Raw genomic sequence first — 26767 nt, 5'->3', positions numbered from 1 at the left:
GTGTATAAAACCAGGGAAGAAGTTAGGAGTTGTTGAATAAGGGGGCAGAGATCAGGAATCTCTGGAATGCATGCTGGGAGCAGTGGGATCTGGGACTTGTTCATGATTTCATACAATGGTTGATGTCAGAAATCATTTCTTGAGGTCAAATCATCCCTGACCCTGCCAAAAGCAGGATCAGCTAGAGCAGGATACAGAGGAAAATATTCAATCAAATTTAAATATTTCCAGTGATGGAGATTCCACAAGTCTCTGGACAACCTGTTCCAGTGTTCAGGGAGTTCAGCATTGACCTCCAAAAAATCTCAGCTGCTTGTGTAGGTGCCTCTGAAAAACTCCAGGACTTGTTTTCCATGCACAAAATAGATGGCAGTGACAGCCCTTTTTCAATAGGAGTGTTTAGAAAAATATTGATTGTGATTCTATGAGGTACTGCAGTTGAGAGCAGTTGAGAGCTCTGCATCTCCTAAGGCTGCCTGCAAAATGGTGTTTTGGGCCTGTGCTGTGTTATTCACAAAATCCTTTTTTTTTAATTTGTGTTTTTTTGTTTATTTGTTTGTTTTTTGTTGTTCTTGTTGTTGTTTTCTTAAACTTCTAATACTGCAGTAGTTCCTTCAAGTACAATCAGATGTTTGTATTATGTTAAATGTTTGAACTGTGCTTATTTACTCTGGTTTTTATCCAGAATGCAATCTTCCTGAGTCCTGAATGAGAGGACTGTAACCTGGGGTTTCCCATTGCCTTCCAGGTAAGGGAAACACTGGTGGGTAAAAGTAGATTTTTGATACTTAAAGCAAGGCTGTTTACCTGGCTGGCTGTTTGTAACAAAATGCTGGACTAAAACCAAGTGGTAGAATGAACAAAATATTGAATGGATGGCAACTGAATGAGGACTCTGTGGCTTGAGGACAGGATAAGTGCAAAGACTTGCAAGGAGAGGTATAAACTTTTCTTGGATGCAACTATTAAAACAAGCCAAGTCTTTATGACCCTTTTTTTATAATATACTGTGTGGGTTTTGTGGGAAATACGTACTTATTAAAACGATAAATCATACTTTTTCTAGTACTATAGACTTTACTTTTAATTCTTCAGTATTATATGTGAAAATACTGCATGATTTTAAATTCTGCATGGCTAAAAAAACCCGTATTATTTTAAAAACACCTTTATACTGTGGAACTCCCTAAGAATCTGTTATATTTATTGTAAACATAAAATGTTTTGGAGATCATCTAGTTCCAAACTTATTGCCATGGAAAGCAATAAGTTTCACTGGATCAAGTTGCCCAAAGCCCTTTCAATCTGATTGAATGCTTCCAATGATGGGGCATGGATGATGGAGATCTGACTGTCACCAGCTGCATCAAAATAAATATTGATATATTTTAGTTGTAACCTGTGGTTATATTTTTCTCAAATAGCTGTGTGAAAAGCATCTTTTGATCCCTTCTCCTGTTTTTCTCCTTCTTTTGCTTAACTGCTTCTCTGTTGCATTGCATGAAACTGGATTATGTGAGACTGTGTAATTCACATTAGAGGGTGTTTCAAATCCTGCTACAACAATATAGTGCATTTGCTTCCTTAGAGTCTTGCCATCTGAATGCTCCAAGAGCACACAGAGGATACAGAAATAATCAGAGCTCCAAGCCAGAGTTCTGTTTGTTTTTCTGTGTCAGACTTTCCCTTTGGATCTCACCCTTTCCTGAAATTAAGAAGTAGAGAGAAATAGCCCCTGGAAATTGTGTTGCAATAAAAAGGTAGATTCAGCTTCTCAGTTCACTAGAAGAGAAGCTTAACTTTGCCCACTGCCTACAGAGCTGCTGTGTTTCCTGCTGCTGTTCTGGAGCACACATTTATAGCCCTTCCTTCTTCTCCCCAGCCATGGTGTGGCCTGTCACACACCCACGAGGAGCTTTCCCAGAGTTTCCTGCACAAGCTGTGTCCCAGGGCTCGAGGAAAGCTGTTACAGCCAGGATGAGATCTCTGCCCACAACCACTTGTGTGCTCCAGCTGGAAGCTGAGGGTTGTGGTCTTTCCTTGACATGACACACATTCACTTCCTTGCCCAGTGTGTTTAGGTCATAAGCTTGTGCCTCATCATGTAAGGTTTTATGTGCTGATATTGGGGTGTCAGAGGAGTCACAAAATCATGGAATGTTAATGAGTTGGAAAGGATCTTAAAGATCATCTGGTCCCAATGCCTCTACCATGCCAGGGACATCTCCCACTAGGCCAGGTTGCTCAAGGCCTTATCCCACCTGGCTCTGAATGTTGCCAGGGTTGGAGCATCCACAACCTCCCTGAGCAACTTGGTCCAGTGTCTGACCACCCTCACAACAAGGAATTTCTTCCTAATATCTAACCTAGATTTGCTCTCTTTATACCCATTACTCATTGTCCTAGCACGACAGTTCCTGGCAAAGAGTTCTTCTTCTTGTAGGCCCTCTTCATGTAATGGAAGATTGCTTTGGATTCTCCACATGACCTTTTCTTCAGGTTGAACAGCCCCAACTTCCTCAGCCTGTCTTCATAGCAGAGGTGCTCCAGTCCTCCTGTGAACTTTGTGGCCTCCTCTGGACTTGCTCCAACTATTCCATGTCCTTCTTATGCTGGGAGCACAAGAACTGTACTCAGCACTCCAGGTGGGATCTCAGAGGAGCGTTGTAGAGGGGATGAATCATGTCCTTTGACCTGATGGCCACGGACATCCAAAGGCAACGTCCTTTGGATGCTGCTCAGGATTCTGTTGGTTTTTCATCAGCCATCACCCCTAAGTTCTTCTCCTCAGGGCTGCTCTGAATCACTTCTCACAACACAACAATGTGTTGATGTGTTTGGGATTGCCATAACCCAGGTGCAGGACCTTTTATTTTACTTTGTTGAACTTCATGAGGTTTGCACAGTGCTACCTCTCCAGCCTGTTCAGGTCCCTCTGGATCTTTCCTTTCCCTTCCCTCCATCCTGTGACTGCACCACAGAGCTTGGTGTGGTGAGTGAATTTGCTGAAGATGCCTCCATCCCACCGTCCATGTCACTGACCAAGCTGTTGAACAGCATCAGCCCCAGTCCTGACCCCTGAGGACTCCACCCATCATTGGTTTCCATGTGGAAAAGTTGCTGTTGGCCACAACTCTTTGTGTGCATCATCCGGCTAGTTCCTTTTCTAAGTGGTCCACCCATCAAATCAGTGTCTCTGCAATATGGAGACAAGGATGCTGTGTGGACAGTGTCAAATACTCTGCAGAAGTCCAGGTGGGTGATGTCAGTCACTCTGGCCCATCCACCAACACTTCAGCCCTGTCATAGAAGGTCACCAATTTGATCAGGCATAAATAGGCAGTAAGAAGTTTGTAGTTCTTAGCTTATTTCAATTATTTTAAAAACTTTTTAATTTAACCCCACTCCTAGTATTTGTACAATTGCTATTACACAGCACTGGTAGCACAGAGTAACAGACTGAAGTGGAGACTATAACCTGTAGAAATGTTTACCAGCCCAACTGTGTGCCCTGCAGCATGGACTGGGATGCTCCAGTGAACATCTATTAGTTATCCTGCTACAGGAATATTTCTTTCAGGAAGCAAATCCCTTTAGAAAATTTTCACCAGTGATTTTTTTTTTCTTTCAGGTTATTATTAAATAACCCAAAGGCTCCACACAAAGAATCCAGAATATAAATTTTTCTGCCTATGACGGGATATAGGACACTAAGCATGTCCAAGGATGTCTGCCATAGGGATTGCAGCCAGTCTGGAACATTCAGCAGCTAAGCAGGCACTGAGGCATCCTCACTGCTGAAACCTCAGTCTGCTGTGGGGCTAAGATGGCATTTAAGAGACATTTCCACAAGATATGTTTGGATTTAAAACTTTGTTGACAGGCATCAGGGCTCAGATGGGTGGTTTGGTGGGATAGTTCTGAACTGGAGTTAGGGATGGGATTTACCTTTGCCTCAGGGTGTTGTAGATTAAGTGATTGCTCGTGTTTTCCTAGCTACAGGGAGAGAAAATGAGGCATAAGGGAGAATGTACCTGATTTGCTTTAGAGATCTGTGTTAGGCTGAGTTGATTTGACTGTCTTTAGTATTTAAAGCAAAAACAATAACAGAAATGACTAAACATAGGTGCCTAGTACTATCTGAGATGCCCAGAGGGGTCTGTAATTCCTTAGCAGGTCTGCAAGACATAGCTTCTATCTTTAAAAATTAATGCTGTGCCTAAGAGCAGTCTTTGCTCTCAACTCTGTTAAATACATCTGTGATGTGTCCTTTCTTTATTGAATCACAGCTACTTATGAAATCAGACTGCTTTACATACTGTAACACCACTTTTCTCCCCAGTGAACAATGCAAGTCAGCAGTCCCACCATGCAGGACCTTCTTGCATGACTGAGGGAAAATGAAAAACTATTTTACTTTTCTTTTATTTTTTCTTTATTTTTACCCCTGTGCTTTGTTAGACATTTGTCTCACATGGCACAGGTGAAGATGCCCACTCTGCAGGGCAGAGAGGTATCAAAGCCATTTGTTTTAGTGGACTCTGCATCTCGTTTGAGGTGGATTTTTCCTCAGTGTTGCAGATTCGAACTAGCAAGAGAATTAAGGTGGGCAATTGCTCAGTGGTATAACATAGGCACGCTGAGCCAAAGAACCTGAAGATAAAGGACAGCTCTCTCCTGCTATTCTCATGTGTCTTCTTGAAATCAGAGATGCAGCTTCCAAAAGAAAACAAACAAAAAAGCCCCAATAAGCAAACTTAGAAAATACAATCTTGCAAACTGGTTACACTCACATCAGCAGGTACATTCTGCAGTACACATCCTGATTTAGCAGAAATAAGATGTCTGTGGTCTCAGGGATCTATTCAGAATAACCATGGGTTTTGCTGTCAGCTGGTTAATCATGGAACAGGTGATTTAGATGTGCTCACCATCATTACTGCAATGAGATCTTCTTGCCCTGCATTCAAAATTACAGCAAGGAATCTCCTGGGCCACCCATGCAGCAAATATTTTTTAGCTCCTGAGATGGTTTTCAGGATCTTTTCTAATTTTACATGCATTACATTTTTAAAGATTAAAACAGATAACATATTTCTTATTTCTTTTTAGAGTACTAGAAAGCCCCTTTGACTAAGCTATTCTGTATATCTCTGAGCAGACATCAAAATTGGTGCCAAAAAGAAGATTAATTAAAAAATCTTCAGGGATATGGTTTATAAGATACTTGGAGGCTGTGAAATCAGAAGTTACTCCAAGGAGGTCTGACAGTGTAGGCTGGCTGGTACTTTTTCCTCCTCAGTCAGGTAGTTCCAGTTTCTTCCACAGTCATGAGATATATAGAAAATGATTTTATATGAACCAGATTATGACTCTGCAAATGAACACAGTGTGGAGACACTGTCTTCTAGAATATCTTGAGAAATGCTGCCAACAGCACACCATCAAATCACAGAATTGCTTGGGCTTGAAGGGACCTTAAAGAACATTTCATCCCAGCCTCCCTGCAAGGGACAGGGACACCTTCCACTAAACCAGGATGCTCCAAGCTCCATTCAGCCTGGCTTTGAACTCTTCTGGGGCTCATGCATCCACAGCTTCTCTGGGTAACCTGTTCCAGAGCCTCACCACCTTCACAGCAAAGAACTTTTCCCTAATATCTAGCCCAAACCTACTCTCTTCAGTTTGAAGCCATTCCTCCTTGTCCTGTCACCTGCTCTTGTAAAAAATCCATGTCCATCTTTTTTTGTAAGCTCCCATATTTTATAACCATTTATCCAGGTTTGATACCTTAATAGGAAATACCGTCCAGTTCATTTCCTTGGTGCCTCAAGCTCATAGATTCATATAATCTGCAGCATTCAGGTTGCAAGCAGAGATCTGGCAGCAGGAAGCAAATCCCTTTAGAAAGTTTCCACCAGTGATTTTTCTTTTTTTTTTTTTTTTTTTCAGTATTTTCTAGACAGGGTTTCACAATGTCCTGCAAACAGTACCAGCTCCTGAAAGAACTGTCATGGCTTATGAGCATTACATTGCTTTGCACTGACATTTTAGGATGGAAGTGACATTTGATTGTTGTGACCTTGTTGTGTCTTGTGATGTTCCAGTGCAAAAAGAGAGCCTCACAACATGCCTTCCCTGTAACACCTCTTTGATAGATAAATGGCAGCTGAATACCTTGATTTCATGTCTCTCTCAGTTAATACTCTGTATTTTGATCCTGTGGCAGTCCATTCACCTGAGGTCTTTCTCCTTTCTTATTTTCAGATCATTAGACAAAGGCAAAGTTCAGCTTGTTTGCTTCATGCATGAAAGAATTAGTGTCCTGTGCTGAGTAAGTGGGTTCCTTTCTGGAAGGTTTTTTTCTCACTGTTTAGTGGCTAGAGGCCGTTTTCTCTCACACAAGGAACTCACTTCTTGGGCTATTTCTCTATGCAAAGAAACCTTTACATGATAAGACAGTAATTTTTAAGTCACAATTTAAAGGCAAAGGGCTGGCCTTGAGTTTAAAAACTAAAAAGTTTAAAATTGCATTACAGCAGCAACTTTGAAAGTCGTTCCAGTCCCCAGCTTTGCTGTTTTATTCAGTTTTTTATAAAAATGCAAGAACCCCTCTAAAAAAGGAAACTTCTCTCTCCTGGAAGCTGGTGTTTGACCTTTGCAGGGCCCTGAGCTCCCTGCCGACAAGTGCAGAATGCAAACACTTTGGATGCATCACTCCATCTGTTTTCCTAGAGCCCCAAAACCGTGCCAAGGAGTGACCTCCATCCTCCCGGCTGCCTCTTTCCCTGTGGAGAGGGGCTCGGGGGTGATGTCCCTGCACTGTACACCGAGGGCTGCTCGGCAGCCAGGGGCTGGAGCAGATCTGGGTGCTGGGGCAGCTGTTGCTCTGAGCGGTGCCGCCGCCGAGTTGGGTAACCATGGCAACAGCATCACCGCCAGCATCCTCCTCCTCCTCACTCGGCTCTCCTCCTCCTCGGCATCATCGGGAGCAGCAGCAGCAGCAGCAGCCCTGGCAGGAGCCAGAGCCCGGCAGCCGAGGCTGCAGCCAGCTGCTGCCAGCCCTGCCCGCACCGGCAGCCGGTCACAGCCCCGGCCCCGCTGCTCCGGGGGGAACGGGGCACGGGGAGCTGCGGGAGCTGCACTGCAGAGGGATCCCAGACAAGCCAGGTAAGAGCTGCGGGGCTGCTCACAAACTCCCCGGGATCGATGTGCTGTGTGCCTGCCGTGTGTTTGCGTGCGAGTGTTGGCCGCGAGTTTTCCGGCTTGCTCCTTCCAACAGCAGCGTGATGACAATTCCAGGCAAGCGTGTTTTCCAGCTCATGTTCCCCATCTCTGCCATACTGTCCCTCTCTTTCTCCTCCACCCAGATACATAAGGAATAATACATAATGTTCTAAAAGGTTGTTGGAAAAGGGGATGGTGGTGGGGGGAACCAATGTGAGCAGAGTGGGGAACGGCTGCGCTTCTAAAATAAAAGTGGGCAGCAGCAGCGGAGCAAAGGTTGACGTGGTAATTAATAACCCTTAAAGAAAAAAAAAATATGCGACAATGAACTTCTGTTTCTATCCACTCTACAAATAAATCTCCCTCATCATATTCAGGAGAGAGCTGTAAAGCAGAGAGGTATATGAATAGACAAGACTAGAAACCTCACTGTAGTCCACAACTGTCAGATTCACCTTAAGTGCTTTAAAACCACACTAAATTATTACGGTATCAATGAAGTCATACCTGAGAATATATGTATGTATAGAATTGCAAAAATACTGCTCTTAAACATTTACACCTCCTAAGAAATAAATAAAAATACAATTATCTTAAAGATGTGTGTCTGATGGCCACACAGTAAAAGATGCTCACTTCATCTGTTGTGAGAAAGCATGCAGTGCATTCATTTCAAAAGGTAGGAAGAATAGTTCTGATCCAAAAGCACATGAGGACAGTCCTTGTCATTTTATAAACAGAAGAGGTACAAAGCTGTGGAGTGTCCTTGTGCAGGCAAATAGATGTGGATAAGTGCATATGTCTGAGGAGCACGAAGGGAGGGACAATAAGAAGTAAGTTTAAGCCAAGTGTTTAAGCTGTGACTGTTTGCTGTGTAATGACTGCAGAGAGCTCTTTCCACTTCCACATAACTATTTTATTTGTTTGTTTGTTTGTTATTGTCAGCAGTAAGGAGAAAGAGATCTGATGCTGCTGCTGTCTCTGTCTCCTTCTCTAAAACCCGGTTCTTCCTCTCTGGTGTCCCTTGTCCTCCCTAAATCATCCTTTGTGTGTAGCTGGTAATTCTTCCTAATGCAAACAAGGGGACAGTCTGTATGAACCAACACAATTACTCGTATACTTGTGTGTATATATATTCATATATATATATATATATATATATATATATATGTATGTATGTATGTATATCCTTGTACATAGGTTAAGAGGCACCTGTCTCTCATGTCCAATCTGATTTGAAAATCAGAATGGTTTTTGGTCCCAGTCCTGCATTTTTTGCTACGTCTGTAGATCTTCCTAAAATCTGCAGGAGCTGGAATATAGTTTAAGTTTATAGGTATAGAGCAGAGGGCAGAATTGCACCCACCTTTTGTCTATGTTTACAAACATTCTCCTCCTGCAAGCTACAGAACAAGGAATTTGGGTAGGCAGGACCTCATGTCCAGTTCTTACGCAGAAGTGCTGTAAAAATTACCTGGGAATTATTTTCCATCCCAAGGGAAATTGATAAGGTAAAGGTTAGAAAAAGAAAATATAGACACCTATTTGAAATCAGTGCTTCGATTTGAAAAATAATTTCTTGAGGAACTTGACCTCATCACAACAGGTCTTCTCTTCAAGAGGCTCTTTGATCTATGGTAATGACAATGCTGACAGACACCAAGTTTAACTGAAGGGGATGATTTTGGATACTTACATTAATTAAACTAAATCACTGTAGGGCTACAGTCCTTAAGAGTCTGGGCACATTACATGGTGTATTTCTGCATGAGATTTGCTGTTTGCTTCAAATTCAGAGAATATTTAAATCTTGAGACTTCTTTGTAGTAACAGAGAAGGAATAAAATGTCTGTCAAAATGCCTGTAAAAAGAGCATAAACATAAATGTGTCTAGCATTTAGACACCTGTAACAGAGCCACAGTCCTGTGTACATGTGTTGCAGAGATGTACAGTGCATAATCCAGGGACAGCTCAGTGAGGCGCAGAGCTGCAACCCTCCCAGCAGCACAAGCAGATGATTGAAGGTCAGAGGGCTCTGGGTATTGCACATTAACACTCCAACTATTCTTGCACAGTCCTGCTTTGCTGCTAGAGGTGGGCAGCTGGTTATGGAGAAGACAGAATTCATACATGGACTTTTGATTGCTAAAGGGCTGAAAACTTCTGTTAGAAATGACACTGGGTAAGGCAGGGAAGCTTGATGTTTTCATGAGCACTGCTTGGCCATAGACATCCTCTATGGAGGGCTGTTAATGGAAAGTCAGGGCACTGAGGCTGATATCAGTGGAAACAGCAAGGATGTTCCCTACCTCAGATATCCGGTATTTAATTCTCAGTGTCCCCCAGTCCTGCAGTTCTTTCTATTCCTTAACCTCAAAAGCTGAGGAGAGATATTTTCATTTTGCCTTATGGTTTTTTGTATTGGATTTTATGAGTTTAGTAATGGATGGGAACACAGTCTTTCTTTTGTTTTGTGCATGGCTGTTAAGAGCTGCTCCCTCAATGCTCACTTATTGTTCACTAGCACCATTCTAAGGGGAAAAAAATTATATCTCATGATATAATGAAGCATCTTTTAAAATCTTTCTTGCTAATTTTCATTAGTCACCATTGTGACTCTCAGAGCTCAGAACAAAAGAAGACTTATACAGTAGTTTGCTGTTCTAAAGTCAACATCTGCCAACAGGTTGAGGCAGGAATTGTGGAAATGCTGTAGCCAGGGTTTGGGTGTTTTTTGTTGTTATTGGGTTTTTTTGTTTGTTTTTTTGTTATTGTTGATTTTGTTAGGTTGTTTTTTCTTAATAAAGAAGATGTTTTTTTCCAGATCCTGCCCTGTAGTAAGCTGAAGCAAAAGATGACTTGAAGAGGAATGTTGTACCTTGCCTTTAGCTTAACAATAATATTAATTTTATTTTGAGCCTATGTGTACACTGATGTTTATTATTCTATTCAATTATCACTCTCTGATATTTTCCTTCTTGCAATATTATATTTTCTTCCTTTACACTCTACTGTGATTGGCTAGGTTCACTGTTTCATAAGACAGACACAACCATGGAAAAGTGTTCCCAGTGAGGAGGGGGACGATGGGATCTTTACATTAGCAACTGAACACTGCTCTCTCCGTTTGGTTCCCTTAAAATAATGTACCAAACTTGATACAGAAATAACCATTTTTGCCAGTTTTCTTCTTCTTGCAGAGTCAGACTGGTCTTGGCAAGTTCTCTTAGGTCTAAATGATACCCATGATGATGCAATGGGAACCTTTGTGTCCACTGAGCAGACAGCCCATCAGCATCTGGGATGGTTTTAATTCCTTCCTGTCTACTGGCTCAGGTGGTGGTGTAAGCTTTGGCGTCTCTGCTCTGTAACCCCTGGGGTCCATCACTTTCCTTGCTCATGGTTTGAAACCTTCTTTCCCCACTGGTGAGACAATCTGAGTGTGCTTCAGAAGTTGTGCCTTCCCCCCAGCACAGCTCTGACAGAAGTTTGTCCAGGGGCACAAACAGTGCAGTGCCTCACTTTGTGTGTGTTTCTTCTGGTCTCCTCTGGACCCAGTTCCCTCCTCTGCATGCTGGTAGTGCCTGAAATGCTGCAAGAACCTCGGGGCCTGTGATGTAGCATGACCTCTGCTAACACTGCTCCAGGAGGGAATGGGCTGAAACCACCTGGGCAGTTGTGGCTGCTGGGCTGATCCTCCTTCAGAAGGTCAGCACCGTGACATGCCTCATCTCAACTTATTGGGAGAGTGAGTCAGAAGCTGGCTTCCTCCAAATGTTCCAAATCCAAGAGGATATGATTTTATTCTCTCTCTAATCCTATTATTAGTGCCTGCAATATTAAGGACTATGTTATTCAGCAGTTTTTATTTCTCCCCTGTTCCACTGCCGCAGATGGAGCATCCAAACAAAGTGTAAAAGGAAAAATTTCTTAATTTTGTATAGTCAGATGCTGCTGACATCCATGTGCTGTCCCATATTGAAAGACAATACCTTTGTGGGGTGAGAGGGGAAGCTCTTTCTGATCCTCCTACAAATCTGCCAGAAATCTCATGGCATTTTTGCTTCTCTCTCAGGTTCAGACATGCCTTGGTGTAAATTCTTTGTTTCTGTAGCCCCCACACCTCTGACCTAGGCATGTTTGATGATGTGGTGGTTTCACAAGGAACATTTTCAGTGGTCACAGAGGGACTCACAAATTTACTTCTCTTACTGCACATGAGGCACTGCAGGTAAATGCAATATCCTGATATGTTCTTCCTACCTGTTGTGTTTTCTCATCCTTAGGATCATGGGAATAAGGCAATATAAGCAGTACTTTGACCTTTTCCTAGTATATATACTCACCCAATTATTGATTTTGTAGTAATATAATTAGTATGTATATGTATATGTATATGTATATGTATATGTATATGTAACATGTTTATCTAGTAGTTATCATAATTCCTTTTTATTTGTTCTTAGCTATGTGGTGTTGTAATGGATAGCTAATGCACTCTATTGCAATTTAGAAGTGAAACTGCAGATATTAAACAACAGACTTGTACTGAAAATGCATAGCAGTGGTGTGCCAGTAAATTGATGTTTGTCTTGTTTGCATGTAAACTTCAGACTCTGGTCACCGGCTTTTAAGGATTCACAGAATACAGCACAATGACAAGTGGGGCTTTCTTTTTGTAACTTGGCTTAGTGGGGACTACCTGTGCTATTAGGACTCTGATGCCACCATTTAGGAGCCAGTGGAGGACTAAGCTCTTTCTTGGTCCGGCTAGTTGGACAAAAGAACCTCCCTGTTGTATTGCTGTGCAGATCTGCATGACTGGGAAGGAATCTGGTTCTGCCTCATCTTCTAATGTGTAATTTTGGTTTCATTGTCAACATTTCATTTATTTCTGATGCTGGCCAGCACAGTCCCATTACCTTTTTATGGCCCTAAAGAACCTGAGTATTATTTGGAGGATGTGGTTTGAGTGAAATGTTGTTTGTATCTTGGTCAATTTGTCAACCCATACTGCCAAAACCATTGTGGCAGTAGGAAAAGCAATCCTGTTGTATGAAAATGATTTCTTAAAGAACAGAGCAAAAAGACCACAATTTCCATCCACTGAATCCTGGACAAGAGAGGTGTTTCAGCATGAAAATTTCAGTATGAAAATTTCTGTCTCTGTTAAATTATCTCCACCTTTCCACTCATAGCCTCTTGTTCTGCTCAGTGGCTTTGACTTGACCTCATTGCAGGGAGATGATTCCTATAGATGATGTAACCTCATATTCTTGCTAAATAGGTCCTTAGCTTGTGTCAGCTTTGAGGTGTCTGCATGAAACCACTGATTTTATTTGCATAAAAAAGTCTCACATTTGTTTCAGAGGTGATGGGGCAGAATGGGCCAACATCCACTTTTGGGAGATTGCATCTCATTGTATGCCACTTTTCAGGATTTGTGTGCTCTAAAAAAAATTTGGGTTCTTACTGATATTTTAGTTTCTGTAGAGGACTCTGGGCTACAGGTTTTGAGCTGGCAGTCTGCCAGTGCCTGTAGCAAGTGCTCTCCCTCTGTGTGATTGAGCACCTGAGTGCTGCAGGTCCTGGCTCACATCTGCACCTCCTCTGCACTATTAGGGCCCAGCTACCCCACATCACAGGACATGAGGGTCTCTGTGGGACAAGGCAGATGGATTTCATTAGAACAGTGCAGTGTCTGCTGCTGCAAGAATCTCGTCTTACAGAGTACACTGCCCTGCATAATAAACCTGTTCTACACCCTGCAGTCACACAGCGCTATTTATTTTCTTTACCTGCCTGTCTTGGTTTAAAATCTCAGCTGAAAACCTCTTTTCTGTCTGTGCCTCATTGCTGTCTCTCTGTTTCCCTCTCCCTTTGCAGCTGTGCTTAGGCTGAGCTGTGTGAGGGTGCAGTTTGCCACAGTAGATGTTAGAGGAAATAAAGTCTCATTGTGTGATGTTCTGGAGGGCTTTGCTCCACATCCACCCAGCCCTTGCACCACTGGAGGCTGTGGGATGTTTGCCACTGACCTCAGGAGCAGCAGGAGTCATCCCCATGCACAAAGGTCTTTTCAGAAGGAAAGATAATGCACAAGGCTGTGAAGAGCTTGTTGTTTGAGAAAGGCATGGAAACCTGAACCCTCTCAGTTGAAAAGCTTTTGCTGGCTGCCATGGATGGATTAAAGTCAAGCTGCTGTTTTAGCCTGGGATGTCACAACCACCTGAACATTCCTTGTCTTTGCTTGGGGAACCAGGCAGCAAAGTCAGGGGCATTGTGAGGCAGAAGAGGGACAAGGCAGATAGACATTATTTCAGCAAGGCTAGTCTTTTTTGAAAGATGTCCATATGGACAAATGGATGAAATGGTGATGAATAATAATTCCAGAAGGTTACGTGAAAAGCCCTTAGATGTGTTCTTTCTTTTATGGTGGGGAAGGGAGGAATAGATTTTGGATTGCATCAAGTCATTTGGATTGCTTCAGTTCTTTTGGATTGCATCAATTCTTTTGTCTGAAGAGGGAAGAAAGATTGTTGGGAAAAAAAGAAAAAAAAAACAGTGAAAAAACTAGTGAAGAATGATCATCAGACTTCTGCTAATTTCTAGTAGCACTGTAAAATAGACTTTGTTTTCTTTAGGTGCCTTGTGTTGGCAGTAGGTGACATTAGTGCTTTATTAAACTTGCTGTGCTGAGGATCTCATTGGTTTAGTGTAGCTAATAATAATACCCTGATGGAGAAACAGAAGGTGGGCTAGCTCAGCATCAGACATTGAAGTGCAGAAATAGTCTCTGCTAGTTGAACTAAAAATACACACCAGCATAACCCCCTTGTCTACAGCAGCACATGCTGAAGGCACTTTGGACACAGCAATGGGGGGAATGGCTTCCCTTTGTTTTTGGCACTGCTGGACCTGCAATGCCCTGTGATGATTCGATTGTGTCACTGCCTAATGCTGCCTTAGGTGTGCAAGGGCCCTCAGAGCAAGTCAATTAATAATCCTTGGAAAGTTAATAATTAACCAGAGTCATAAACACACTATATAGGGTGAAATGGGCTGCACAGATGACTTGTTGAACCAGTTTGCCCCAGGGTGGGAGTTTGTGACCATGGAATCACCCAACGCCATGGGAGTGACCAGCAGCAGCGACTGAGATGTAACCATGGCTACTCTGTTCCACTGCTCCCTGCTCCTGCTTGGGGACAAACAGCAGATGTCAAGATTGCTGCTGAATTATATGCCCTGGAGTTATTGCAGCACAATGTGGTCAAGGAGATTGATCTGTTTTTTCCCAGGGTTTACCCAGCCTCTCCACTTGGGCTCTACATGGGTGAAATTCAGTTTAGCGTGTACACGTTTTTCTGCTATGAGCTTCAAAATCTCCATGACAATGAGCTAAAAGTGGCATAGATGTGGTGGGGATAGGATACCCTGAAATAGGTTAGTTAGATGAAATTAGGACACATCTAATGCCAGAATCAGCAGTGTAACATGGATATCTGCTGCATTGTCAGATGGTAGATCAAAGGTGAGGAACGCCTTGTAGATGAATCACAGAATCATAGAAAAAATTAAGTTGGAACTTTAAGCTCATCAAGTCCAACCTCTAACCCAGCACAACTGAGATGAGGAAAAGTGCTCAGTGAAAAGAGGGAGTTAATTGACTGTGTTGGGCTCAAGTGATGAGACATTGTCTCCAGATAAAAGACACAAACACAAAGTGCTGAGACAGGGAATACAAGAAGCAAGGCCTGAATGCTCTAATTTGAAATCCCTGCATTATGTGTAATAAAACCCAGCTGTGGAGGGACTCCTTCACTTGTTTGAATACTGAGACCTGGGATAGGAATGGACAAGGATATGGCTGTAGCTAATTTGGTCACCACACTGCAGCTAGGAGGAATACAGGGGCTGCACCATCACTCCTGCCTTGCTTCCCTCCCAAAGCCAGGTGCCTGCTGTCTGTACAAGCACAGGTGCTTCCCTCAAGCAAAGCATGTCAGGATATTGCATGAAGAAATGTCAGCTAACAGAACTGGTTTAATAAGATCTAACACAGAGGTAAGCCCTTAGCCCTTTCCACAATTCACCTGAGCTTTTTTTTTTTTTTTTTTTTTTTTTTTTTTTTTTTCCTTTATTACAACCAGGATATCCAAGGACATCAATCTATTTTGTGTCTTCTCTGGGGCTCTTTGGAATTTGAGGGTTCTGCTGGGGACAGAACAGGCAAAGCACTGAGTATTTTTCTCTTGGGATAGATGTTTCTTGTATGGACTTCTCTGAGTTGAGGTTGCCTTAATAAAAGGAGCACCAGGAATGACAAGCTTCCTTACCTGTCTTTCTTAGCCAGTCTTACCTTCTTTCTGGGACTGCTGTTGTACTTACTCTCTGATGAAATGAACAGTAAAAAGCTATTTTTGTTCACAGGATAGTTTCATAGGATAATTCCAGTAGGAAGGAACATCTATTCCAATCACCTGTGGGGTCAGACCAGCCTTCTTAGGGTTTTATCTAGTCCAGCTTTTTATACTTCTATTACAGAAAGTGGGTGGCCTCTAAAATTTTCTGAATTGTAAGGACCAGGGTCATCAGGAGCTTTCAGAGAGTTTTGAGAGTGAGGCAGGAGGTCTGGCAGCACGTGCAAAGAGCATTTCCATGAGAAATTCTGACCCTGGAGATATCCAGGGGAAGCTGACAACAACTCTGAAAGGAGAGTGGTGTGCAGGGCATGACAGAGGTGAAAATGAACTTATCAAAAGCCTTCTTGGGCTGTCAAGGGCAGGTTTATTCCTCAGCATAAGTGGCTTCCTCTGGGGATTTGTGGAATATGCAGTGCCAGGGGGAAAGTGCTGATGTTTGAGGTGAAGTGGGTCTGGCTTGCCCTGGGTCTGTACATGGCAGATGACTGTTCTGGGAGATAATGCCTCTGGTCAGTGACTTAATTATGGCTGGTTTGGAGACCTTTTACCATACCTGAGATAACTCAAGCCTTACAGGATGGAGTTTGGAAGAATCATCTTGTTCAGCAGCAATAATCACCAATTGCTAAGAAAAGATCACCTTACTTAGTCATTTCCCACTGCTCTCATCTTCCCACCAAATGCTCTGTTTATAAAAGCTTTTCTTTCAGGACCAGTGCCACTGATAATCAGAACCCTGGCATCACAGGAACATTTTAAAAAGAGTATGAAGGGCAATTATATAAATGTTTCCTCTTTTGTAAAACAGCTTGGGACTTGTAAACATATTAAGTCCACATATCTGTAAATAATTCATGATGATGAATTATTTACTTGTGTAAGCTGTGTTTTAAGTAAGGAAATATTTTTTCCTAATATGAGGGAAATAAAGATATTTTGGATAATTTTGAAAGAAGTGATTGCCTTTTCACTCTTTTGCTTTTTTTGTGTTCCAATTGATTTTTCTTATGGATGTGTTCTTCAGGAGTGGCTGATACCAGGTCTGTAGTATATGAGGGTGACTTCCTCAGCACCAAAACCCAAAAAACCTTTCAGCAGAATAAGGCTTATCAGAAATCAAGGAGTCCACTTCATGTTGTAGATGTGTGAAGGTAACATGTTAGAATTTTAGAATCATTGTTTATTTTCCAGATGACATTGAGGATGGCAACTTCAGTCCATGTAAAGGTGAATGCTGTTACCATGGAGTCGTTTATATTATGCTTTTGGGTTTGAGCCTTATTTATGAGATTATTTTGAATTTTGTCCCTTTTATATATATATACATATATATATGTATACATATATATAAAAATACAGAAATATATATATATGTGGATCATTCTGTTGCATTTTCTTTTGTCTTCCCTTCCTTTTCCTCCCTCAACAACAGATAATTTTCAAGACAGCATGAATGAAACAAAATGTTGGCATGGTCTAGCTGAATTTCCTGACAAGATAAACATTAAGTTAAATGTGAGACATATGCCTTAGTGTGTGACTGTAATTTTGTAGGTTCTTTTATGTGTTATGGTTGGCAACAGAATCTCTGTAGTCTATTCTGGCTAGAAAGAACAGTATTTCTTAGTCTTAAGACAGATACATGATTGAAAAATCTGTATATGCAACCAGCTACACTGTGTGAGTGCTGCAGTCTTGGTTATAAGTACTGTCCATTCCAATTCATCTCATAATCAAAGATGGCTCTTCAACCATGGTGCATTTGTGATGGGGATAATGTTCTTATCAGAAGTCCTCTTTTCTGCCTTTATCCCACCCCTGGAGTTAGACTGTCTGGAGGTGATGCCCCTCCATTTGCTCCCAGTGTGGAATGCAGGCTTGCATTGGGAGAGAACATTTCCTCTGATGGCTGCACAGGTACAAAATTAGAGGGATATTTGCTGTAGCTCATCCTGTGAGACTTTAGTTTGTGCAGCCAGATCATCAGAGGTTAAATGCTGTGGCCTTCCCCAGCCCCCTTAATTTTGGGGACCACTTGCATTATCTTTGAGTACTTTGAACTGCAATGAAATTTGCTCATCCCCCCTCACATTTTGACAGAAGGATCCCCACGTTGAAATGACATTGATAATTCTTCTCTGGTAATGTTCAGGCCTAGGAGTGCATTTTGGTTGTGATCCTTATCATGAGTGCAATTTATTTTAGTTTACCTTAGTAGAATCAGCTTCATTCAAAGTAGCCACCACCTGTCACTTCCTTTTTGTGGACAAGGCAGAGAAATAGATATTTCTGAGGTGCTACCCAGATAACTCTTTTAAAATGCACGCTTTAGGACAGAAATATCATGCTCAAGCTTTATCTTCACTGTCTGAACAGGAGCCTGGACAAATAGTTGAGAAACAGCCCTTTACACTGTAGATGCACGTCCTTTTACCAAGTGTAAACTTATTTATTGTCAAAATATGGAACAGAGGACAGACACCCTGAGCCTTATCCCTCTTTTCCAAACACCCTTCACACTTGTCTTTATGACATAAGTGATCTTTTGTTTTCAGTCAGTCATACACATTCCTACTGCCTTTGGCATTCAGGTTTCCAGTCTGTTCTGGCATTTTGCAGGGCAAGACCACATTTCCTGTGATCTGCCACCACCTTCCTCTGTGTGATGCCCCTCTGGACTCCTGGCAGGTTGCTGGACTAGCACAGGGGAAAAATGGTGAAGCATTTGTAGCATTGCTTCATAATATGCATACAAAAGGATTTTGGTTCTAAGATATAATCAGGGAATAAATGGCATATTTGGCCTGTTCAGAAGCAGCATTTGGACTTGAAAGATGCAAAGATCCATGTGGCATGTTGGATAACAGAGGCACTATAACTTAGCCTGATGCCCAGCAGCAGCAGGACATCACTGGGATGCAGAGCTCTTGGGAAGGGTATCCAGCCCAAGCAGAAGCATCTGCTCCTTGCCCCTGAGAGAGCTGGTTCAGAGACAGCTCATGCACACCTCTGTAGTGGTTCAGAGATGCAGCACCCTCTGTTTGGAAGAGTAATTTAGCACTTTGTGTGGGTGCATTTATGGGAACATACAGATCCTCTTAAAGAAATAGGCACTCTTCTGGTATTTGCAGAGGTTATGGTTCACATTAAGAGAAAAAAAACTAAAACAAAGCACATTTAGTGGAGGAAATTTTCATTATCCACCATTAGTTCTTATTCGTTCCTTAATAACTTATTCTGTGTGGGGAAAGAGGAGTTGGAAGGTGATTTCCAAAAGGATGAAGTCTGTCTGGTACTTAGTAAATCAACAAGCTTGTGGAAAGAATTGCACCTGAAGCTCCAATTCCTACAACAGCTGTTAGAGTGGCAGTAAGGGAGGCTGAGGATGTGAGGATATAGAGCTATTGGAAATTGTCCACAGGAAGGCCATGAAGATGGTGAAGGGCCTGGAGGGGAAGCCACACAAGGAGTAGCTGAGCTCATCTGGCTTGTTCAGGCTGAAGAAGAAGACTGAGGGGAAAGACTTCATTGTAGTCCACACCTTCCTCCTGAAGGGAGGATGAGGGGCAGGCACTGATCTCTTCTCTGTGGTTACAAGCAATTAGGCTCAAGAGAACAGCATGAAGCTGTCAGGGGAGGTTTAGTTTGGATATTAGGAAACGAGTTTTCACCCAGAGGGTGTTTGGGTACTGCAACAGGCTCCCCAGGGCAGTGGTCACAGCACCAAGTCTGACAGAGCTCAAAAAATATTTGGACGATGGGATTCTTGGGATGACCTATACAGGGCCAGGAGTTGGGCTTCATTATCCTTGTGAGCCTCTTTCAACTCAGGACATTCTATGATTCTGTGCTTCTATGAGGCTTAGCCATCACTGTCTCTATGAGAACTCTCCTGGAATTTTCCATTTGTTACTGTAGAGGCTGAACTTCCCATGTGTGTGGTAGCAGATTTATCCTGCCTCATGCACTGCAAGTCTTTCTGACTCTTGCTGAAGTCAAGGAGAGCAGCAGTATGACGCCAGGTGAATACCTAAAGCCTGAAGTGTGTAGAATTGAGAAAGAAATTCAAAAATCCAGGGAGTGAATTAAGCCCCTGGCCCATGTCTGTGTTCCCCCAGTCCACACACAGGCCTGTCACCCTGGATGATGTTTGTAACACATGGTCACTGCACTGTCTGCAGCTCCCAGGTGCCACACACCAGCATCTGTCACCAGCCACTCTCCAGCTGGGAAGGGGCAGTGCCAGCCCAGCCTGGGGTGCCCTCCCTGACTGGGGCTGGTGGTGCAGAGGGTGCTGAGATGCTGCTGCTGCAGATGCTGACATGAGTGGCTGTAGCCATCAGTGAAATTTGTGGCCTTTCTCCAGTCCGTGATTAGACAGTCCTGCTGCACAACTCTGCTGGTGCTGCTGATCATCCAGTTGTTCCTCTCTGTAGTGGATGATATGTTCTGCAAACTTGTTCCAAAAATTTTCTCTCCTGTGTCCTCTTAGATGTTGCTGACAATATGTAAAAAAGACAACTTAAATGTTTTTTTTCTTCTCTCTCCACCACTGTGCAATGCTCTACCCAGTGACTGCTGTTCACTTGGTTTCTGTGGTTGTTCTGGCAGGATCAACCACAGAATCCTAGAACAGTTTGAGTTGGAAGGCACCTCAAGTTCATCTCATTCCAACTCCCTGCCACCTTCCACCAGACCAGGTTGCTCAGGATCTGCAGGTCAAGAGGATGGGTTATCACCAGGAACCTGAACTGGTCATTTTAACATTTTGCTGCTCCAGTCTGTAGCACTGGAGCTGCTGAGGTAGAAGACAAACTCCTCCTTTTTAATTTTACAGACAATATTTATCTTGTTTTGTTTATGAACATTTGTCAAGTCTCAGCACATCTACTGTAAGCCTCAAATCAGTATTGAATACATTCTTTTTTTTTTTTTTTCAGATCATTGATTTAATGGTCAACAAAGTAATAAAGATGGTAGGAAATGCAGAATTATTATGCCTAGGTGAGACTTGTGGCACCTTAACAAAGCTGCCTGAAAGAAGATGAAATTCTCTATTGGTGAATACAAAGCAATGTACAATGAAAAGTATTAACTTAAATGATTCATAGCCCTTGCTGGCTTAAAAATAAATTCTGACTACTTGAGAGGAAAGAAAGCCTTCAGAAAACCTTTCTATGTGTATGGGTACCTTAGGAAATAATTTCTGCTATAAATAAATAGAATATTTGGTGTATAAGAACTGGGATAAAGATTATTTGTGAATAGAAAATTAATAATGCTTTTTTGTTTTCCCTACAGTGAAATATTTGGCATTTAAAAATATTTTAACTTCAATTAGCATGAACCAGTGGGAAGTATTGATCTAGAATTTGTTTTGGGCAAAATATGGAAATTAAGGGATCCAGTTGGAAAGTTCAGGGCTTGTTTGTTTTGAAACCCTTTTTTAAAATGTCAAAATGCAATTGTTTTAGAAAAAGAAGTTATTTACATAAAAAAAAAATCTTAAATGAAACGTGTTGATTCACTGAGATGCAGTGCTTCTGATCCATCAAAATATTTTTATTTCTGTCAAAAAGTTTTGTGGGAAATGTAGGGCTTTCATTTGGAGTCTGAACACAAACACCCACCCACTCACAGCCTGAAGATTTCTTGCTACAGGTCCCATGGGTGTGTTCTCCAAAACATTGCAATATCTCCCCAGGAGCGTGGCCTCTGCTCAAGTGCTGCAGTTCAATTTGGTCATTGCCTCCCAAGGGTCCACATCACACCAGCAGGAGGCTCCAGAAGGAGGTGACCAGAATTCATACTGGTTTCTGTGCTTTGGATTTGAGTAAAATGAATATGTTATTTGAGCTAAGAATTAAGGAAATGCTGAGCTGAAGGGTGAGGTACTCATGTTCTCAGTTTCATAAAATTAATGGAAAAACTTCCTATTGGATGAGGAAGGTTTTCACTCTTGTTTTTTCTATCAGCAATGTAGTCCATGTGGCAAGCTGGGTGCAGTTGTGCTCGGCAGAACTAACTGCTGAGTACCTAGAATAACAGAAAGTGAAACAATTAACCCTTGTCTCCTTTATTTTCGTAAATACAGGGGAAAGCATTCTGTGAAAGTCAAAGTCATTATTTTGTATGTAGATTAAAAAAAAACCAAAAACACCCCCCCCTTTTAAACCATGTAGCTTGCAAAAAACTAAACCAAATCAAACTAAACCAGAACAAACACCCCCAAAATCAGGAAAAAAAATACCAAAGGAAACTTTTAAAAAGAAAATGGATAAGCGAGGGAAAAGTGCTCTATTTGAGGTTGGAGGATGAGAGGATAAATTCAAAATCAGAATTTAAACAGAGGCTGAGAAAATTTAAAGATTCTCACCTGGTTCATTTTTGTATCATGCAATATCTGAGAGAAATTATAACAAAACATACCTGCTGGGAAACACATTTTTAAAGTTTCCATTCTCATAGAATAGCCCAGATTGGAAGAGATGTCCAAAGGTCGTTCAGCCCAGCCTTTTCTGGGAAGGGCAGCCAAGAGGGGATCATGTAGCAACCTGCCCAGTCACGTCTGAAAAACATCCAGAGATGGAGGCTGTACCATGACCATGCAGGGTTGTTCCAGGGAATGATTATTCTCACTGTAAAAACTTCCTCTTATACAGGGATGAAACCTTTTCTGGTGTAAATTGTAACCATTTCCCTTTTCCTTCTCCATGTGGTTCCTCAGGTAGAAATGCTGTCCTCTTTGTAGTTACCCAGGAATAGTTACTGGAAAAATGTGATGAGATTCCCCTGAGGTTTCTCTTCTCCAGGGAAGAGATTTCCCTCTGTCATTCCTCAGAGGTCAGGTCATGGCACCTCTTTGGAGCCTCTCCCGTTTTTGTGTGTCTTTGTTGAGCTGTGGGGACCAGAGCTGGCCACACTCTGATCACCACGCTCTGAGTGCAGCCTTTTAGCCAATTTCCTGCCCATCTTGCAGAGCACCCATCCAGTCTGTATCCTGCCAGCTTGTCCCATAGATGCAGTTTGTCTAGTTTGTAATTTCAGGATGATTTTCACCTTTTCATTGAACCCTCTCACTTCAACATGGTATTTGTCTCCAGTATTCTGAAGAGAAAAGGTGAACTTCAGCATCTATTTCTTGGGTCATAAACTCTTATCCATGTGTAGAGTTGTTTCTAGGGTTTTAATTTTTTTTTTTTTGTGTTTGTTTCTATCAGTACTGAATTTCTTAGGTCATAGTGCACATAACACTAGGCTTTAGTACATGCAACATGTATTCTGCATTTTCTTTTTAAATGTCACGGTGCTTTCTTTGCTAAAAGCACTCAGAAAATCTGGGTTTGGTGCTGCATTAGGAACAAGAAAAAAGATTAGGAAAAAAAAAATGTTCAACCCAACCTGTTAATTAAGTTCCTTAGGATTTTTTTAGGCTTTGGGTTTTTTTTTTTTTTGGTAAAAATTAAAGTTCCATTTATTCAATGTACAATAAATAAGAATGTTGAACTCTATGTGAAAAATGGAGAGGAGAAAATATAAAGGTTTCTGCAGAATGCCAGGGCTCAGCACATGCACAGGAAAAAAAAGATACTTGTGACAATGGAAAACAAAACCATTCCTTTCTCTTCTGTCTTCATGTGAAATTGTCCTATAATAAATCAATTATGAGCAATCTCTTCTACAGGGCTCAAAGGAGACCCATCTGCATTGCCACAGTAGGTTAAAACATTCAGTGTGTCTCTCAATAAAAACCCCCACTGTGCCATAATAGGACTTAATATTTTCCATCATCATGTAGCTGTGATTGTAAAAGGTAATTGTTAAAAGCCCCAGTGTTCACAGTGACACGTTTAGAACACGAAGGCTAAAGGTAGCAGAGTTCCAATGGGCATTTTCCTTTATTGGTTTTTTTTTCAGCTTTGAAACACCTCTTCAACGTTTGTCTCTTTCCCCTGTTTGCCAGCATCTTCCATGGCCCCTGCTAGGTCTCATGTAAAATGGAGGCAGGGTTGTGTAAAATACCTCTCAATATAATGGATTTATTTTTATGCTTGGGCCCATTCTCATCCCCAGGTCCCATAAACAGATTGCTGCAGAAACAAGGGAAATTATTTCACAGCCACTTCTCTGAAATTGTATTGTGCCATTACTGCTTTGTGTTACTGTGCCCAGGCATAATTCCTGACTGGAACACGTCCTGACTTCAGTGGTGCTTCAGCAGGTTTGTCCTGCCTGTCTCCAATTCCATGGACATGTGCTGACCATTGCCCCCTGCTCTCTTGCACTCTTCTCCTCAGTCCTTCTCTGCTGTCCCTGCCTGGGAACCTCCCACATTCTTGTCACAACTCAGAGTCAATTCCAGCAAACCACCCTGCTGACTGCCACCTACTGCTCCCAGGGATTTGCTTTTTCTTTTTCCCTTCTTCCTATTAGACAAGAACAAAAAGCTGTGAGAACTTGTCTCTGGTTTTGGAGGGTAGTTCTTCCCTTTCAAAATTAAATCTTCTTCTCCCCTTTCAAAATTAAATCTTCTTCTCCCCTTTCATTCAGTTTGGAAAGGATGTTCATGAGCTGGGTCTTTGTGCTTTTTTTGTGTCAAAGACACTCAGCTCCTTCCCTCTGTTGATTGATTTCTCTGTCTCTGTAATCATGTTCAGCTCTGGGTGCTGAACAGGTCTGAAGTGCTGCAGAAATAAACATAATTTCTTTACTAAAATCTGCAGCCCCTTCATCTTGGGTGTGCTTGAGATTGCTGCATTTTCTGGAAAAAGAAGCTAGATGGTCCACGTTCTTTTCATTCACTGCCTTCCCTCTCCTCACCTTTGTTCCTTACCTTCCAACCTATAAGCAATCTGTGTTTCTCGAAAATCTCATAATTTTTCCCTAGAAAGACAGCTTTTTCTTGTCCCTCTCTCTTCTCCTGTAGAATTCTAACCATCCAGAACCCCTGGAGCCAGCAGTGCCCTTGTGGCCAAGAAGGCCAAGGTATCCTGGGGTGCATTGGGAGGGTCATTGATTGCCAGCAGGTTGAGGGAGGTGATCCTGTCCCTCTGCTCAGCCCTAGAGAGGGGAATTTGGAGTGCAGTGTCCAATTCTGGCTCCTCAGGACAAGAGAGACATGGAGCTTCTGGAGCAGGACCAGTAATAATGAAGGGACTGGAGCATCTCTTTTAAGAAAAAGCTGACAGAGCTGGGGCTGTTCAACCTCGAGAAGAGATGACTGAGAGGAGACCTCATCCCTGTCTGTCAGTGTCTGCATGGAGGGCTCAGAGCAGGGCCCAGGCTCTGCTCAGTGTGCCCAGCAAAAGGGACAAGAGGAACAGGCAGGAACTGATGCTCACAAAGTTCCACCTGGACATGAGGAATAATTTCAGTGTCTGAGCACTGAATAGATTGTCCAGAGAAGGTGTGGGGTCTCCCTCACTGGAGATATTCCAGCACTGTCTGGACACAGCCCTGAGCTTGTGCTCTGGGGTGACCCTGCTGGATCAGGGAGGTGGCACCAGGTGACCCCACTGTGGTCCCTTCCAGCCTGACCCATTCTGTGATTTTGTGATTGATTCTGTACTGAGGTGGGGACCAATTTTGCCAGGCAGGAACATGTTCTTATCTCTGCTGCCAGCTGCCTTCTGGAAGGACCCCATCCTCTTCTAAGCCAGGGAAAGAAGAGAGAGGAAATGGCATTATTTAAAATTGCTCCTCTCTAAATGGTCACAACTAATTATGAAGGCTACAGCTACTGTGAGATGAGCTATTAAATGCCTTGAACAGGTTTCTGAAGTCTGTACTAGAATGGGATGAGTCACAGTTGCACCAGCTGACTGCAAATGAGTGGGTGGGAGGGGAAGAGGCCCTGTACTTTGTTGGCAAGGTAGGAACAAAGAGCTCTCCACAGGCCTGGGATATGATCCAGGGTGAGTTAGGAATGACAGCTGGCAGCAGTAAGATAGAGGCACCAGAGTGCTCCTCAAAGAGGTAAAGCCTGAGCTTTTAAGTTAAATCACACCTTGAAACCATTCTGTCTGAATGAAGGAAGTGGGAGATCAGCAGAGGATTGGTCAGGCTGTGAGACACCATGTAGGATTTAGTCTCAGCTTCTTGGTCTGACTGTAGGCAGCTCCTTGCCACCAGCATTAGGAAAAAGAATGTGCTGTGACTTGAGTCAAATCAGAAAACACATTCAAGCTTCAGTGTTTAAGATCAATATGATGGAACATGGGTAGATAGTGACAGGGCTACCTGTTACTTACTAGGAGTAAGAGTTCTAAACTAAGAGGAGAGACTGCATTTTAGGAAGAAATTCTTCGCTGTGAGGGTGGTGAGCCACTGGAACAGGTTTCCCAGAGAATCTGTGGGTACCCCATCCCTGAAAGCGTTCAGGGCCAGGTTGGATGGGATTCTGAGTAACCTGGCCTAGTGGAAAGTGTCCCTGTGCATGGCAGGAGGGTCTTTGCAGACTGGATGGGCTTTACAGTCCCTTTCAACTCAAGCCAATCTATGATTTCAACAAGTCTACAATGTGTCTGCATCTGTAGCCTGTTACAGAGGCTCCAGATGCAAAGTTCAGTTCTGGACCTGGGTTTATGCCAAAGATTTAGTGAAATGATGGCAGAGGTTTCTCATTTGCCACCATGATCTTGCAGAGGCCAGAGTTTGTTGTGTCTGATTTGCAGCAGAACTGTGCAGACTTGCTTGAGTGAGGATAATATCCTGACTGATAAAACCCCTGTGTCCTTTCCCAGACTAAACTCCCTCAGCTGCTCCTCACCGGACTTGTGCTCCAGACCCTTCCCAGCTCTTCCCTTCTCTGGACATGCTCCAGCACCTCAATGTCCATCTTGTCAGAGGGGTCTGGCACTGAAGGTGTGGCCAGTACAGGGGGACGGTCACTGCTTTGGTCCTATTGGCCACATTATTCCTGACACAAGCAAGTCAGCGCTGCTTATTTTGGAAGACTCACCCAGCCTAGACCAGGCGTGGTGTTTTCTGCTCTCTCTGATGAGATAATGCAAGAGATAACTATTTTTGGCACATCTTACTTGAGCTTTTGAGACGTCATCTGGCCTTTTGAGGCGTGCAGATCGACTTGCTGCTTTCAGCATGGCATAGCCTAGAC

General features: G+C 42.7%; 1 protein-coding gene and 1 long non-coding RNA gene across 4 annotated transcripts in view; one reads left to right on the top strand and one right to left on the bottom strand.

Annotated features, from left to right (window-relative positions):
- The window catches only part of FAM135B (family with sequence similarity 135 member B), a 259504-nt gene that overhangs the window by 48826 nt on the left and 183911 nt on the right, over positions 1–26767 (top strand). The window contains exon 1 of one of the 3 annotated variants that reach the window (XM_021546046.3): positions 6809–7170. The exons of 1 other annotated variant lie outside the window; for it this stretch is intronic. The gene's annotated coding sequence lies outside the window, so the exon portion shown is untranslated. Of the gene's footprint in view, positions 1–6808; positions 7171–26767 lie in introns of those variants that run through there. One more of the 3 variants, XM_021546047.3, reaches the window with a different exon arrangement.
- LOC146768486 (uncharacterized) lies at positions 20571–25114 on the bottom strand. Its single transcript, XR_014953124.1, has 2 exons — positions 22081–25114; positions 20571–21687 (listed from the first exon to the last, which is right to left on the bottom strand). It is a non-coding gene; the product is annotated as an uncharacterized LOC146768486 (long non-coding RNA).

This window comes from Lonchura striata, chromosome 2, assembly GCF_050655825.1.
Source record: "Lonchura striata isolate lonStrDom1 chromosome 2, ASM5065582v1, whole genome shotgun sequence".
Classification (NCBI taxonomy): Eukaryota; Metazoa; Chordata; class Aves; order Passeriformes; family Estrildidae; genus Lonchura; species Lonchura striata.
This window is presented reverse-complemented; position numbering and strand designations above follow the sequence as displayed.